General features: G+C 52.4%; 16 non-coding genes and 5 pseudogenes across 16 annotated transcripts; all 21 read right to left on the reverse strand.

Moving 5' to 3' along the window:
• Positions 1-170: 170 nt before the first annotated feature.
• Positions 171-289, reverse strand: LOC138216921 (5S ribosomal RNA). Its single transcript, XR_011180634.1, has one exon. It is a non-coding gene; the product is annotated as a 5S ribosomal RNA (ribosomal RNA).
• Positions 290-825: 536 nt separating this feature from the next.
• LOC138216772 (5S ribosomal RNA) lies at positions 826-944 on the reverse strand. The gene has a single exon (XR_011180484.1). It is a non-coding gene; the product is annotated as a 5S ribosomal RNA (ribosomal RNA).
• Positions 945-1,481: 537 nt separating this feature from the next.
• LOC138216822 (5S ribosomal RNA) lies at positions 1,482-1,600 on the reverse strand. Its single transcript, XR_011180534.1, has one exon. It is a non-coding gene; the product is annotated as a 5S ribosomal RNA (ribosomal RNA).
• A 537-nt stretch (positions 1,601-2,137) lies between these two features.
• Positions 2,138-2,256, reverse strand: LOC138245412 (5S ribosomal RNA). The gene has a single exon (XR_011194022.1). It is a non-coding gene; the product is annotated as a 5S ribosomal RNA (ribosomal RNA).
• A 537-nt stretch (positions 2,257-2,793) lies between these two features.
• LOC138217818 (5S ribosomal RNA) lies at positions 2,794-2,912 on the reverse strand (annotated as a pseudogene).
• Positions 2,913-3,448: 536 nt separating this feature from the next.
• On the reverse strand, positions 3,449-3,567 carry LOC138245425 (5S ribosomal RNA). Its single transcript, XR_011194035.1, has one exon. It is a non-coding gene; the product is annotated as a 5S ribosomal RNA (ribosomal RNA).
• Positions 3,568-4,104: 537 nt separating this feature from the next.
• On the reverse strand, positions 4,105-4,223 carry LOC138244401 (5S ribosomal RNA). Its single transcript, XR_011193014.1, has one exon. It is a non-coding gene; the product is annotated as a 5S ribosomal RNA (ribosomal RNA).
• A 537-nt stretch (positions 4,224-4,760) lies between these two features.
• LOC138216597 (5S ribosomal RNA) lies at positions 4,761-4,879 on the reverse strand. Its single transcript, XR_011180309.1, has one exon. It is a non-coding gene; the product is annotated as a 5S ribosomal RNA (ribosomal RNA).
• A 537-nt stretch (positions 4,880-5,416) lies between these two features.
• On the reverse strand, positions 5,417-5,535 carry LOC138244402 (5S ribosomal RNA). The gene has a single exon (XR_011193015.1). It is a non-coding gene; the product is annotated as a 5S ribosomal RNA (ribosomal RNA).
• Positions 5,536-6,072: 537 nt separating this feature from the next.
• Positions 6,073-6,191, reverse strand: LOC138218558 (5S ribosomal RNA; annotated as a pseudogene).
• Positions 6,192-6,728: 537 nt separating this feature from the next.
• Positions 6,729-6,847, reverse strand: LOC138217933 (5S ribosomal RNA; annotated as a pseudogene).
• Positions 6,848-7,384: 537 nt separating this feature from the next.
• LOC138244955 (5S ribosomal RNA) lies at positions 7,385-7,503 on the reverse strand. The gene has a single exon (XR_011193572.1). It is a non-coding gene; the product is annotated as a 5S ribosomal RNA (ribosomal RNA).
• A 537-nt stretch (positions 7,504-8,040) lies between these two features.
• LOC138244861 (5S ribosomal RNA) lies at positions 8,041-8,159 on the reverse strand. The gene has a single exon (XR_011193476.1). It is a non-coding gene; the product is annotated as a 5S ribosomal RNA (ribosomal RNA).
• Positions 8,160-8,696: 537 nt separating this feature from the next.
• LOC138217041 (5S ribosomal RNA) lies at positions 8,697-8,815 on the reverse strand. The gene has a single exon (XR_011180754.1). It is a non-coding gene; the product is annotated as a 5S ribosomal RNA (ribosomal RNA).
• A 537-nt stretch (positions 8,816-9,352) lies between these two features.
• LOC138244956 (5S ribosomal RNA) lies at positions 9,353-9,471 on the reverse strand. Its single transcript, XR_011193573.1, has one exon. It is a non-coding gene; the product is annotated as a 5S ribosomal RNA (ribosomal RNA).
• A 537-nt stretch (positions 9,472-10,008) lies between these two features.
• LOC138217119 (5S ribosomal RNA) lies at positions 10,009-10,127 on the reverse strand. Its single transcript, XR_011180832.1, has one exon. It is a non-coding gene; the product is annotated as a 5S ribosomal RNA (ribosomal RNA).
• A 537-nt stretch (positions 10,128-10,664) lies between these two features.
• On the reverse strand, positions 10,665-10,783 carry LOC138217043 (5S ribosomal RNA). Its single transcript, XR_011180756.1, has one exon. It is a non-coding gene; the product is annotated as a 5S ribosomal RNA (ribosomal RNA).
• Positions 10,784-11,320: 537 nt separating this feature from the next.
• LOC138244403 (5S ribosomal RNA) lies at positions 11,321-11,439 on the reverse strand. Its single transcript, XR_011193016.1, has one exon. It is a non-coding gene; the product is annotated as a 5S ribosomal RNA (ribosomal RNA).
• Positions 11,440-11,976: 537 nt separating this feature from the next.
• On the reverse strand, positions 11,977-12,095 carry LOC138218142 (5S ribosomal RNA; annotated as a pseudogene).
• A 537-nt stretch (positions 12,096-12,632) lies between these two features.
• Positions 12,633-12,751, reverse strand: LOC138217034 (5S ribosomal RNA). The gene has a single exon (XR_011180747.1). It is a non-coding gene; the product is annotated as a 5S ribosomal RNA (ribosomal RNA).
• Positions 12,752-13,288: 537 nt separating this feature from the next.
• Positions 13,289-13,407, reverse strand: LOC138218739 (5S ribosomal RNA; annotated as a pseudogene).
• Positions 13,408-13,886: the final 479 nt, after the last annotated feature.

Below are 13,886 nucleotides of genomic sequence, written 5' to 3' on the forward strand. Positions count from 1 at the left end.
CTTTGCGGACATGTAAAACTGTTCCTGATCAGAATAAAAAACGCTCACGCTAATACACAAGCACCCGTGTCTCGCCAAAGCTGACAAATAAACAGACGGACAAGCCGCACTGCACGTGTGAACAGGGGAATGAGCGAGCGAGCGGGGATAGGGCGCCTCCTGCGCTTAAAAGCCTACAGCACCTGGTATTCCCAGGCGGTCTCCCATCCAAGTACTAACCAGGCCCATCCCTGTTTAGCTTCCGAGATCAGACGAGATCAGGCGTGCTCAAGGGGGCGTGGCCGTAAGCGAGAGCAAGGCTCGCTGGCACCCTTCTTATTGAGAGGACAGCTCCGTCACCTCTTTTACGACGCTGCTTTTTTCCCTTGCGTTTTTCTCTTCTTTCCACGTTCTCTCTCTTCACTGCCTTCGTCCCCGCTCTATTTCACTTCAGCCTTTCACTCTTGCTTCCTTCCAATGAGGACGGAGCTGCGGGAGAAAGGGCGCTATAGAGGATCGCTGTGGAGAGCTGCTGCTGTGCTTTGACATCTGAGCTCTGTGGAAAACGATCTCAATACAATTCTGAAAAACGCGACTCTCTGAACGCCAGCCGAACAAGTCTCCACAGCCGAAGCGCTGTGTCTCTTTTCAGCTGGCGATAAACCTTTCCTCGATCCTTTGCGGACTTGTAAAACTGTTCCTGATCAGAATAAAAAACGCTCACGCTAATACACAAGCACCCGTGTCTCACCAAAGCTGACAAATAAACAGACGGACAAGCCGCACTGCACGTGTGAACAGGGGAATGAGCGAGCGAGCGGGGATAGGGCGCCTCCTGCGCTTAAAAGCTTACAGCACCTGGTATTCCCAGGCGGTCTCTCATCCAAGTACTAACCAGGCCCATCCCTGTTTAGCTTCCGAGATCAGATGAGATCAGGCGTGCTCAAGGGGGTGTGGCCGTAAGCGAGAGCAAGGCTCGCTGGCACCCTTCTTATTGAGAGGACAGCTCCGTCACCTCTTTTACGACGCTGCTTTTTTTCCCTTGCGTTTTTCTCTTCTTCCCACGTTCTCTCTCTTCACTGCCTTCGTCCCCGCTCTATTTCACTTCAGCCTTTCACTCTTGCTTCCTTCCAATGAGGACGGAGCTGCGGGAGAAAGGGCGCTATAGAGGATCGCTGTGGAGAGCTGCTGCTGTGCTTTGACATCTGAGCTCTGTGGAAAACGATCTCAATACAATTCTGAAAAACGCGACTCTCCGAACGCCAGCCGAACAAGTCTCCACAGCCGAAGCGCTGTGTCTCTTTTCAGCTGGCGATAAACCTTTCCTCGATCCTTTGCGGACTTGTAAAACTGTTCCTGATCAGAATAAAAAACGCTCACGCTAATACACAAGCACCCGTGTCTCACCAAAGCTGACAAATAAACAGACGGACAAGCCGCACTGCACGTGTGAACAGGGGAATGAGCGAGCGAGCGGGGATAGGGCGCCTCCTTTGCTTAAAACCTTACAGCACCTGGTATTCCCAGGCGGTCTCCCATCCAAGTACTAACCAGGCCCATCCCTGTTTAGCTTCCGAGATCAGACGAGATCAGGCGTGCTCAAGGGGGTGTGGCCGTAAGCGAGAGCAAGGCTCGCTGGCACCCTTCTTATTGAGAGGACAGCTCCGTCACCTCTTTTACGACGCTGCTTTTTTTCCCTTGCGTTTTTCTCTTCTTCCCACGTTCTCTCTCTTCACTGCCTTCGTCCCCGCTCTATTTCACTTCAGCCTTTCACTCTTGCTTCCTTCCAATGAGGACGGAGCTGCGGGAGAAAGGGCGCTATAGAGGATCGCTGTGGAGAGCTGCTGCTGTGCTTTGACATCTGAGCTCTGTGGAAAACGATCTCAATACAATTCTGAAAAACGCGACTCTCCGAACGCCAGCCGAACAAGTCTCCACAGCCGAAGCGCTGTGTCTCTTTTCAGCTGGCGATAAACCTTTCCTCGATCCTTTGCAGACTTGTAAAACTGTTCCTGATCAGAATAAAAAACGCTCACGCTAATACACAAGCACCCGTGTCTCGCCAAAGCTGACAAATAAACAGACGGACAAGCCGCACTGCACGTGTGAACAGGGGAATGAGCGAGCGAGCGGGGATAGGGCGCCTCCTGCGCTTAAAAGCTTACAGCACCTGGTATTCCCAGGCGGTCTCCCATCCAAGTACTAACCAGGCCCATCCCAGTTTAGCTTCCGAGATCAGACGAGATCAGGCGTTCTCAAGGGGGTGTGGCCGTAAGCAAGGGCAAGGCTCGCTGGCACCCTTCTTATTGAGAGGACAGCTCCGTCACCTCTTTTACGACGCTGCTTTTTTTCCCTTGCGTTTTTCTCTTCTTTCCACGTTCTCTCTCTTCACTGCCTTCGTCCCCGCTCTATTTCACTTCAGCCTTTCACTCTTGCTTCCTTCCAATGAGGACGGAGCTGCGGGAGAAAGGGCGCTATAGAGGATCGCTGTGGAGAGCTGCTGCTGTGCTTTGACATCTGAGCTCTGTGGAAAACGATCTGAATACAATTCTGAAAAACGCGACTCTCCGAACGCCAGCCGAACAAGTCTCCACAGCCGAAGCGCTGTGTCTCTTTTCAGCTGGCGATAAACCTTTCCTCGATCCTTTGCGGACTTGTAAAACTGTTCCTGATCAGAATAAAAAACGCTCACGCTAATACACTAGCACCCGTGTCTCGCCAAAGCTGACAAATAAACAGACGGACAAGCCGCACTGCACGTGTGAACAGGGGAATGAGCGAGCGAGCGGGGATAGGGCGCCTCCTGCGCTTAAAAGCTTACAGCACCTGGTATTCCCAGGCGGTCTCCCATCCAAGTACTAACCAGGCCCATCCCTGTTTAGCTTCCGAGATCAGACAAGACCAGGCGTGCTCAAGGGGGTGTGGCCGTAAGCGAGAGCAAGGCTCGCTGGCACCCTTCTTATTGAGAGGACAGCTCCGTCACCTCTTTTACGACGCTGCTTTTTTCCCTTGCGTTTTTCTCTTCTTCCCATGTTCTCTCTCTTCACTGCCTTCGTCCCCACTCTATTTCACTTCAGCCTTTCACTCTTGCTTCCTTCCAATGAGGACGGAGCTGCGGGAGAAAGGGCGCTATAGAGGATGGCTGTGGAGAGCTGCTGCTGTGCTTTGACATCTGAGCTCTGTGGAAAACGATCTCAATACAATTCTGAAAAACGCGACCCTCCGAACGCCAGCCGAACAAGTCTCCACAGCCGAAGCGCTGTGTCTCTTTTCAGCTGGCGATAAACCTTTCCTCGATCCTTTGCGGACTTGTTAAACTGTTCATGATCAGAATAAAAAACGCTCACGCTAATACACAAGCACCCGTGTCTCCCCAACGCTGACAAATAAACAGACGGACAAGCCGCACTGCACGTGTGAACAGGGGAATGAGCGAGCGAGCGGGGATAGGGCGCCTCCTGCGCTTAAAAGCTTACAGCACCTGGTATTCCCAGGCGGTCTCCCATCCAAGTACTAACCAGGCCCATCCCTGTTTAGCTTCCGAGATCAGACGAGATCAGGCGTGCTCAAGGGGGTGTGGCCGCAAGCAAGAGCAAGGCTCGCTGGCACCCTTCTTATTGAGTGGACAGCTCCGTCACCTCTTTTACGACGCTGCTTTTATTCCCTTGCGTTTTTCTCTTCTTCCCACGTTCTCTCTCTTCACTGCCTTCGTCCCCTCTCTATTTCACTTCAGCCTTTCACTCTTGCTTCCTTCCAATGAGGACGGAGCTGCGGGAGAAAGGGCGCTATAGAGGATCGCTGTGGAGAGCTGCTGCTGTGCTTTGACATCTGAGCTCTGTGGAAAACGATCTCAATACAATTCTGAAAAACGCGACTCTCCGAACGCCAGCCGAACAAGTCTCCACAGCCGAAGCGCTGTGTCTCTTTTCAGCTGGCGATAAACCTTTCCTCGATCCTTTGCGGACTTGTAAAACTGTTCCTGATCAGAATAAAAAACGCTCACGCTAATACACAAGCACCCGTGTCTCGCCAAAGCTGACAAATAAACAGACGGACAAGCCGCACTGCACGTGTGAACAGGGGAATGAGCGAGCGAGCGGGGATAGGGCGCCTCCTGCGCTTAAAAGCTTACAGCACCTGGTATTCCCAGGCGGTCTCCCATCCAAGTACTAACCAGGCCCATCCCTGTTTAGCTTCCGAGATCAGACGAGATCAGGCGTGCTCAAGGGGGTGTGGCCGTAAGCGAGAGCAAGTCTCGCTGGCACCCTTCTTATTGAGAGGACAGCTCCGTCACCTCTTTTACGACGCTGCTTTTTTTCCCTTGCGTTTTTCTCTTCTTCCCACGTTCTCTCTCTTCACTGCCTTCGTCCCCGCTCTATTTCACTTCAGCCTTTCACTCTTGCTTCCTTCCAATGAGGACGGAGCTGCGGGAGAAAGGGCGCTATAGAGGATCGCTGTGGAGAGCTGCTGCTGTGCTTTGACATCTGAGCTCTGTGGAAAACGATCTCAATACAATTCTGAAAAACGCGACTCTCCGAACGCCAGCCGAACAAGTCTCCACAGCCGAAGCGCTGTGTCTCTTTTCAGCTGGCGATAAATCTTTCCTCGATCCTTTGCGGACTTGTTAAACTGTTCCTGATCAGAATAAAAAACGCTCACGCTAATACACAAGCACCCGTGTCTCGCCAAAGCTGACAAATAAACAGACGGACAAGCCGCACTGCACGTGTGAACAGGGGAATGAGCGAGCGAGCGGGGATAGGGCGCCTCCTGCGCTTAAAAGCTTACAGCACCTGGTATTCCCAGGCGGTCTCCCATCCAAGTACTAACCAGGCCCATCCCTGTTTAGCTTCCGAGATCAGACGAGATCAGGCGTGCTCAAGGGGGTGTGGCCACAAGCGAGAGCAAGGCTCGCTGGCACCCTTCTTATTGAGAGGACAGCTCCGTCACCTCTTTTTCGACGCTGCTTTTTTTCCCTTGCGTTTTTCTCTTCTTCCCACGTTCTCTCTCTTCACTGCCTTCGTCCCTGCTCTATTTCACTTCAGCCTTTCACTCTTGCTTCCTTCCAATGAGGACGGAGCTGCGGGAGAAAGGGCGCTATAGAGGATCGCTGTGGAGAGCTGCTGCTGTGCTTTGACATCTGAGCTCTGTGGAAAACGATCTCAATACAATTCTGAAAAACGCGACTCTCCGAACGCCAGCCGAACAAGTCTCCACAGCCGATGCGCTGTGTCTCTTTTCAGCTGGCGATAAACCTTTCTTCGATTCTTTGCGGACTTGTTAAACTGTTCCTGATCAGAATAAAAAACGCTCACGCTAATACACAAGCACCCGTGTCTCGCCAAAGCTGACAAATAAACAGACGGACAAGCCGCACTGCACGTGTGAACAGGGGAATGAGCGAGCGAGCGGGGATAGGGCGCCTCCTGCGCTTGAAAGCTTACAGCACCTGGTATTCCCAGGCGGTCTCCCATCCAAGTACTAACCAGGCCCATCCCTGTTTAGCTTCCGAGATCAGACGAGATCAGGCGTGCTCAAGGGGGTGTGGCCGTAAGCGAGAGCAAGGCTCGCTGGCACCCTTCTTATTGAGAGGACAGCTCCGTCACCTCTTTTACGACGCTGCTTTTTTTCTCTTGCGTTTTTCTCTTCTTCCCACGTTCTCTCTCTTCACTGCCTTCGTCCCCGCTCTATTTCACTTCAGCCTTTCACTCTTGCTTCCTTCCAATGAGGACGGAGCTGCGGGAGAAAGGGCGCTATAGAGGATCGCTGTGGAGAGCTGCTGCTGTGCTTTGACATCTGAGCTCTGTGGAAAACGATCTCAATACAATTCTGAAAAACGCAACTCTCCGAACGCCAGCCGAACAAGTCTCCACAGCCGAAGCGCTGTGTCTCTTTTCAGCTGGCGATAAACCTTTCCTCGATCCTTTGCGGACTTGTAAATCTGTTCCTGATCAGAATAAAAAACGCTCACGCTAATACACAAGCACCCGTGTCTCGCCAAAGCTGACAAATAAACAGACGGACAAGCCACACTGCACGTGTGAACAGGGGAATGAGCGAGGGAGCGGGGATAGGGTGCCTCCTGCGCTTTAAAGCTTACAGCATCTGGTATTCCCAGGCGGTCTCCCATCCAAGTACTAACCAGGCCCATCCCTGTTTAGCTTCCTAGATCAGACGAGATCAGGCGTGCTCAAGGGGGTGTGGCCGTAAGCGAGAGCAAGGCTCGCTGGCACCCTTCTTATTGAGAGGACAGCTCCGTCACCTCTTTTACGATGCTGCTTTTTTTCCCTTGCATTTTTCTCTTCTTCCCACTTTCTCTCTCTTCACTGCCTTCGTCCCCGCTCTATTTCACTTCAGCCTTTCACTCTTGCTTCCTTCCAATGAGGACGGAGCTGCGGGAGAAAGGGCGCTATAGAGGATCGCTGTGGAGAGCTGCTGCTGTGCTTTGACATCTGAGCTCTGTGGAAAACGATCTCAATACAATTCTGAAAAACGCGACTCTCCGAACGCCAGCCGAACAAGTCTCCACAGCCGAAGCGCTGTGTCTCTTTTCAGCTGGCGATAAACCTTTCCTCGATCCTTTGCGGACTTGTTAAACTGTTCATGATCAGAATAAAAAACGCTCACGCTAATACACAAGCACCCGTGTCTTGCCAAAGCTGACAAATAAACAGACGGACAAGCCGCACTGCACGTGTGAACAGGGGAATGAGCGAGCGAGCGGGGATAGGGCGCCTCCTGCGCTTAAAAGCTTACAGCACCTGGTATTCCCAGGTGGTCTCCCCTCCACGTACTAACCAGGCCCATCCCTGTTTAGCTTCCGAGATCAGACGAGATCAGGCGTGCTCAAGGGGGTGTGGCCGTAAGCGAGAGCAAGGCTCGCTGGCACCCTTCTTATTGAGAGGACAGCTCCGTCACCTCTTTTACGACGCTGCTCTTTTTCCCTTGCGTTTTTCTCTTCTTCCCACGTTCTCTCTCTTCACTGCCTTCGTCCCCGCTCTATTTCACTTCAGCCTTTCACTCTTGCTTCCTTCCAATGAGGACGGAGCTGCGGGAGAAAGGGCGCTATAGAGGATCGCTGTGGAGAGCTGCTGCTGTGCTTTGACATCTGAGCTCTGTGGAAAACGATCTCAATACAATTCTGAAAAACGCGACTCTCCGAACGCCAGCCGAACAAGTCTCCACAGCCGAAGCGCTGTGTCTCTTTTCAGCTGGCGATAAACCTTTCCTCGATCCTTTGCGGACTTGTAAAACTGTTCCTGATCAGAATAAAAAACGCTCACGCTAATACACAAGCACCCGTGTCTCGCCAAAGCTGACAAATAAACAGACGGACAAGCCGCACTGCACGTGTGAACAGGGGAATGAGCGAGCGAGCGGGGATAGGGCGCCTCCTGCGCTTAAACGCTTACAGCACCTGGTATTCCCGGGCGGTCTCCCATCCAAGTACTAACCAGGCCCATCCCTGTTTAGCTTCCGAGATCAGACGAGATCAGGTGTGCTCAAGGGGGTGTGGCCGTAAGCGAGAGCAGGGCTCGCTGGCACCCTTCTTATTGAGAGGACAGCTCCGTCACCTCTTTTACGACGCTGCTTTTTTTCCCTTGCGTTTTTCACTTCTTCCCACGTTCTCTCTCTTCACTGCCTTCGTCCCCGCTCTATTTCACTTCAGCCTTTCACTCTTGCTTCCTTCCAATGAGGACGGAGCTGCGGGAGAAAGGGCGCTATAGAGGATCGCTGTGGAGAGCTGCTGCTGTGCTTTGACATCTGAGCTCTGTGGAAAACGATCTCAATACAATTCTGAAAAACGCGACTCTCCGAACGCCAGCCGAACAAGTCTCCACAGCCGAAGCGCTGTGTCTCTTTTCAGCTGGCGATAAACCTTTCCTCGATCCTTTGCGGACTTGTTAAACTGTTCCTGATCAGAATAAAAAACGCTCACTCTAATACACAAGCACCCGTGTCTCGCCAAAGCTGACAAATAAACAGACGGACAAGCCGCACTGCACGTGTGAACAGGGGAATGAGCGAGCGAGCGGGGATAGGGCGCCTCCTGCGCTTAAAAGCTTACAACACCTGGTATTCCCAGGCGGTCTCCCATCCAAGTACTAACCAGGCCCATCCCTGTTTAGCTTCCGAGATCAGATGAGATCAGGCGTGCTCAAGGGGGTGTGGCCGTAAGCAAGAGCAATGCTCGCTGGCACCCTTCTTATTGAGAGGACAGCTCCGTCACCTCTTTTACGACGCTGCTCTTTTTCCCTTGCGTTTTTCTCTTCTTCCCACGTTCTCTCTCTTCACTGCCTTCATCCCCGCTCTATTTCACTTCAGCCTTTCACTCTTGCTTCCTTCCAATGAGGACGGAGCTGCGGGAGAAAGGGCGCTATAGAGGATCGCTGTGGAGAGCTGCTGCTGTGTTTTGACATCTGAGCTCTGTGGAAAACGATCTCAATACAATTCTGAAAAACGCGACTCTCCGAACGCCAGCCGAACAAGTCTCCACAGCCGAAGCGCTGTGTCTCTTTTCAGCTGGCGATAAACCTTTCCTCGATCCTTTGCGGACTTGTAAAACTGTTCCTGATCAGAATAAAAAACGCTCACGCTAATACACAAGCACCCGTGTCTCGCCAAAGCTGACAAATAAACAGACGGACAAGCCGCACTGCACGTGTGAACAGGGGAATGAGCGAGCGAGCGGGGATAGGGCGCCTCCTGCGCTTAAAAGCTTACAGCACCTGGTATGCCCAGGCGGTCTCCCATCCAAGTACTAACCAGGCCCATCCCTGTTTAGCTTCCGAGATCAGACGAGATCAGGCGTGCTCAAGGGGGTGTGGCCGTAAGCAAGAGCAAGGCTCGCTGGCACCCTTCTTATTGAGAGGACATCTCCGTCACCTCTTTTACGACGCTGCTTTTTTTCCCTTGCGTTTTTCTCTTCTTCCCACGTTCTCTCTCTTCACTGCCTTCATCCCCGCTCTATTTCACTTCAGCCTTTCACTCTTGCTTCCTTCCAACGAGGACGGAGCTGCGGGAGAAAGGGCGCTATAGAGGATCGCTGTGAAGAGCTGCTGCTGTGCTTTGACATCTGAGCTCTGAGGAAAACGATCTCAATACAATTCTGAGAAACGCCACTCTCCGAACGCCAGCCGAACAAGTCTCCACAGCCGAAGCGCTGTGTCTCTTTTCAGCTGGCGATAAACCTTTCCTCGATCCTTTGCGGACTTGTAAAACTGTTCCTGATCAGAATAAAAAACACTCACGCTAATACACAAGCACCCGTGTCTCGCCAAAGCTGACAAATAAACAGACGGACAAGCCGCACTGCACGTGTGAACAGGGGAATGAGCGAGCGAGCGGGGATAGGGCGCCTCCTGCGCTTAAACGCTTACAGCACCTGGTATTCCCGGGCGGTCTCCCATCCAAGTACTAACCAGGCCCATCCCTGTTTAGCTTCCGAGATCAGACGAGATCAGGTGTGCTCAAGGGGGTGTGGCCGTAAGCGAGAGCAGGGCTCGCTGGCACCCTTCTTATTGAGAGGACAGCTCCGTCACCTCTTTTACGACGCTGCTTTTTTTCCCTTGCGTTTTTCACTTCTTCCCACGTTCTCTCTCTTCACTGCCTTCGTCCCCGCTCTATTTCACTTCAGCCTTTCACTCTTGCTTCCTTCCAATGAGGACGGAGCTGCGGGAGAAAGGGCGCTATAGAGGATCGCTGTGGAGAGCTGCTGCTGTGCTTTGACATCTGAGCTCTGTGGAAAACGATCTCAATACAATTCTGAAAAACGCGACTCTCCGAACGCCAGCCGAACAAGTCTCCACAGCCGAAGCGCTGTGTCTCTTTTCAGCTGGCGATAAACCTTTCCTCGATCCTTTGCGGACTTGTTAAACTGTTCCTGATCAGAATAAAAAACGCTCACTCTAATACACAAGCACCCGTGTCTCGCCAAAGCTGACAAATAAACAGACGGACAAGCCGCACTGCACGTGTGAACAGGGGAATGAGCGAGCGAGCGGGGATAGGGCGCCTCCTGCGCTTAAAAGCTTACAGCACCTGGTATTCCCAGGCGGTCTCCCATCCAAGTACTAACCAGGCCCATCCCTGTTTAGCTTCCGAGATCAGATGAGATCAGGCGTGCTCAAGGGGGTGTGGCCGTAAGCAAGAGCAAGGCTCGCTGGCACCCTTCTTATTGAGAGGACAGCTCCGTCACCTCTTTTACGACGCTGCTCTTTTTCCCTTGCGTTTTTCTCTTCTTCCCACGTTCTCTCTCTTCACTGCCTTCATCCCCGCTCTATTTCACTTCAGCCTTTCACTCTTGCTTCCTTCCAATGAGGACGGAGCTGCGGGAGAAAGGGCGCTATAGAGGATCGCTGTGGAGAGCTGCTGCTGTGTTTTGACATCTGAGCTCTGTGGAAAACGATCTCAATACAATTCTGAAAAACGCGACTCTCCGAACGCCAGCCGAACAAGTCTCCACAGCCGAAGCGCTGTGTCTCTTTTCAGCTGGCGATAAACCTTTCCTCGATCCTTTGCGGACTTGTAAAACTGTTCCTGATCAGAATAAAAAACGCTCACGCTAATACACAAGCACCCGTGTCTCGCCAAAGCTGACAAATAAACAGACGGACAAGCCGCACTGCACGTGTGAACAGGGGAATGAGCGAGCGAGCGGGGATAGGGCGCCTCCTGCGCTTAAAAGCTTACAGCACCTGGTATGCCCAGGCGGTCTCCCATCCAAGTACTAACCAGGCCCATCCCTGTTTAGCTTCCGAGATCAGACGAGATCAGGCGTGCTCAAGGGGGTGTGGCCGTAAGCAAGAGCAAGGCTCGCTGGCACCCTTCTTATTGAGAGGACATCTCCGTCACCTCTTTTACGACGCTGCTTTTTTTCCCTTGCGTTTTTCTCTTCTTCCCACGTTCTCTCTCTTCACTGCCTTCATCCCCGCTCTATTTCACTTCAGCCTTTCACTCTTGCTTCCTTCCAACGAGGACGGAGCTGCGGGAGAAAGGGCGCTATAGAGGATCGCTGTGAAGAGCTGCTGCTGTGCTTTGACATCTGAGCTCTGAGGAAAACGATCTCAATACAATTCTGAGAAACGCCACTCTCCGAACGCCAGCCGAACAAGTCTCCACAGCCGAAGCGCTGTGTCTCTTTTCAGCTGGCGATAAACCTTTCCTCGATCCTTTGCGGACTTGTAAAACTGTTCCTGATCAGAATAAAAAACGCTCACGCTAATACACAAGCACCCGTGTCTCGCCAAAGCTGACAAATAAAGAGACGGACAAGCCGCACTGCACGTGTGAACAGGGGAATGAGCGAGCGAGCGGGGATAGGGCGCCTCCTGCGCTTAAAAGCTTACAGCACCTGGTATTCCCAGGCGGTCTCCCATCCAAGTACTAACCAGGCCCATCCCTGTTTAGCTTCCGAGATCAGACGAGATCAGGCGTGCTCAAGGGGGTGTGGCCGTAAGCGAGAGTAAGGTTCGCTGGCACCCTTCTTATTGAGAGGACAGCTCCGTCACCTCTTTTTCGACGCTGCTTTTTTTCCCTTGCGTTTTTCTCTTCTTCCCACGTTCTCTCTCTTCACTGCCTTCGTCCCTGCTCTATTTCACTTCAGCCTTTCACTCTTGCTTCCTTCCAATGAGGACGGAGCTGCGGGAGAAAGGGCGCGATAGAGGATCGCTGTGGAGAGCTGCTGCTGTGCTTTGACATCTGAACTCTGTGGAAAACGATCTCAATACAATTCTGAAAAACGCGACTCTCCGAACGCCAGCCGAACAAGTCTCCACAGCCGAAGCGCTGTGTCTCTTTTCAGCTGGCGATAAACCTTTCCTCGATTCTTTGCGGACTTGTTAAACTGTTCCTGATCAGAATAAAAAACGCTCACGCTAATACACAAGCACCCGTGTCTCGCCAAAGCTGACAAATAAACAGATGGACAAGCCGCACTGCACGTGTGAACAGGGGAATGAGCGAGCGAGCGGGGATAGGGCGCCTCCTGCGCATAAAAGCTTACAGCACCTGGTATTCCCAGGCGGTCTCCCATCCAAGTACTAACCAGGCCCATCCCTGTTTAGCTTCCTAGATCAGACGAGATCAGGCGTGCTCAAGAGGGTGTGGCCGTAAGCGAGAGCAAAGCTCGATGGCACCCTTCTTATTGAGAGGACAGCTCCGTCACCTCTTTTACGATGCTGCTTTTTTTCCCTTGCGTTTTTCTCTTCTTCCCACGTTCTCTCTCTTCACTGCCTTCGTCCCCGCTCTATTTCACTTCAGCCTTTCACTCTTGCTTCCTTCCAATGAGGACGGAGCTGCGGGAGAAAGGGCGCTATAGAGGATCGCTGTGGAGAGCTGCTGCTGTGCTTTGACATCTGAGCTCTGTGGAAAACGATCTCAATACAATTCTGAAAAACGCGACTCTCCGAACGCCAGCCGAACAAGTCTCCACAGCCGAAGCGCTGTGTCTCTTTTCAGCTGGCGATAAACCTTTCCTCGATCCTTTGCGGACTTGTTAAACTGTTCCTGATCAGAATAAAAAACGCTCACGCTAATACACAAGCACCCGTGTCTCGCCAAAGCTGACAAATAAACAGACGGACAAGCCGCACTGCACGTGTGAACAGGGGAATGAGCGAGCGAGCGGGGATAGGGCGCCTCCTGCGCTTAAAAGCTTTCAGCACCTGGTATTCCCAGGCGGTCTCCCATCCAAGTACTAACCAGGCCCATCCCTGTTTAGCTTCCGAGATCAGACGAGATCAGGCGTGCTCAAGGGGGTGTGGCCGTAAGCGAGAGCAAGGCTCGCTGGCACCCTTCTTATTGAGAGGACAGCTCCGTCACCTCTTTTACGACGCTGCTTTTTTTCCCTTGCGTTTTTCTCTTCTTCCCACGTTCTCTCTCTTCACTGCCTTCGTCCCCGCTCTATTTCACTTCAGCCTTTCACTCTTGCTTCCTTCCAATGAGGACGGAGCTGCGGGAGAAAGGGCGCTATAGAGGATCGCTGTGGAGAGCTGCTGCTGTGCTTTGACATCTGAGCTCTGTGGAAAACGATCTCAATACAATTCTGAAAAACGCGACTCTCCGAACGCCAGCCGAACAAGTCTCCACAGCCGAAGCGCTGTGTCTCTTTTCAGCTGGCGATAAACCTTTCCTCGATCCTTTGCGGACTTGTAAAACTGTTCATGATCAGAATAAAAAACGCTCACGCTAATACACAAGCACCCGTGTCTCGCCAAAGCTGACAAATAAACAGACGGACAAGCCGCACTGCACGTGTGAACAGGGGAATGAGCGAGCGAGCGGGGATAGGGCGCCTCCTGCGCTTAAAAGCTTACAGCACCTGGTATTCCCAGGCGGTCTCCCATCCAAGTACTAACAAGGCCCATCCCTGTTTAGCTTCCGAGATCAGACGAGATCAGGCGTGCTCAAGGGGTTGTGGCCGTAAGAGAGAGCAAGGCTCGCTGGCACCCTTCTTATTAAGAGGACAGCTCCGTCACCTCTTTTACGACGCTGCTTTTTTTCCCTTGCGTTTTTCTCTTCTTCCCACGTTCTCTCTCTTCACTGCCTTCGTCCCCGCTCTATATCACTTCAGCCTTTCACTCTTGCTTCCTTCCAATGAGGACGGAGCTGCGGGAGAAAGGGGGCTATAGAGGATCGCTGTGGAGAGCTGCTGCTGTGCTTTGACATCTGAGCTCTGTGGAAAACGATCTCAATACAATTCTGAAAAACGCGACCCTCCGAACGCCAGCCGAACAAGTCTCCACAGCCGAAGCGCTGTGTCTCTTTTCAGCTGGCGATAAACCTTTCTTCGATCTCTTGCGGACTTGTAAAACTGTTCCTGATCAGAATAAAAAACGCTCACGCTAATACACAAGCACCCGCGTCTCGCCAAAGCTGACAAATAAACAGACGGACAAGCCGCACTG

This window comes from Lepisosteus oculatus, chromosome 14 (assembly GCF_040954835.1).
Source record: "Lepisosteus oculatus isolate fLepOcu1 chromosome 14, fLepOcu1.hap2, whole genome shotgun sequence".
Lineage (NCBI taxonomy): Eukaryota > Metazoa > Chordata > Actinopteri > Semionotiformes > Lepisosteidae > Lepisosteus > Lepisosteus oculatus.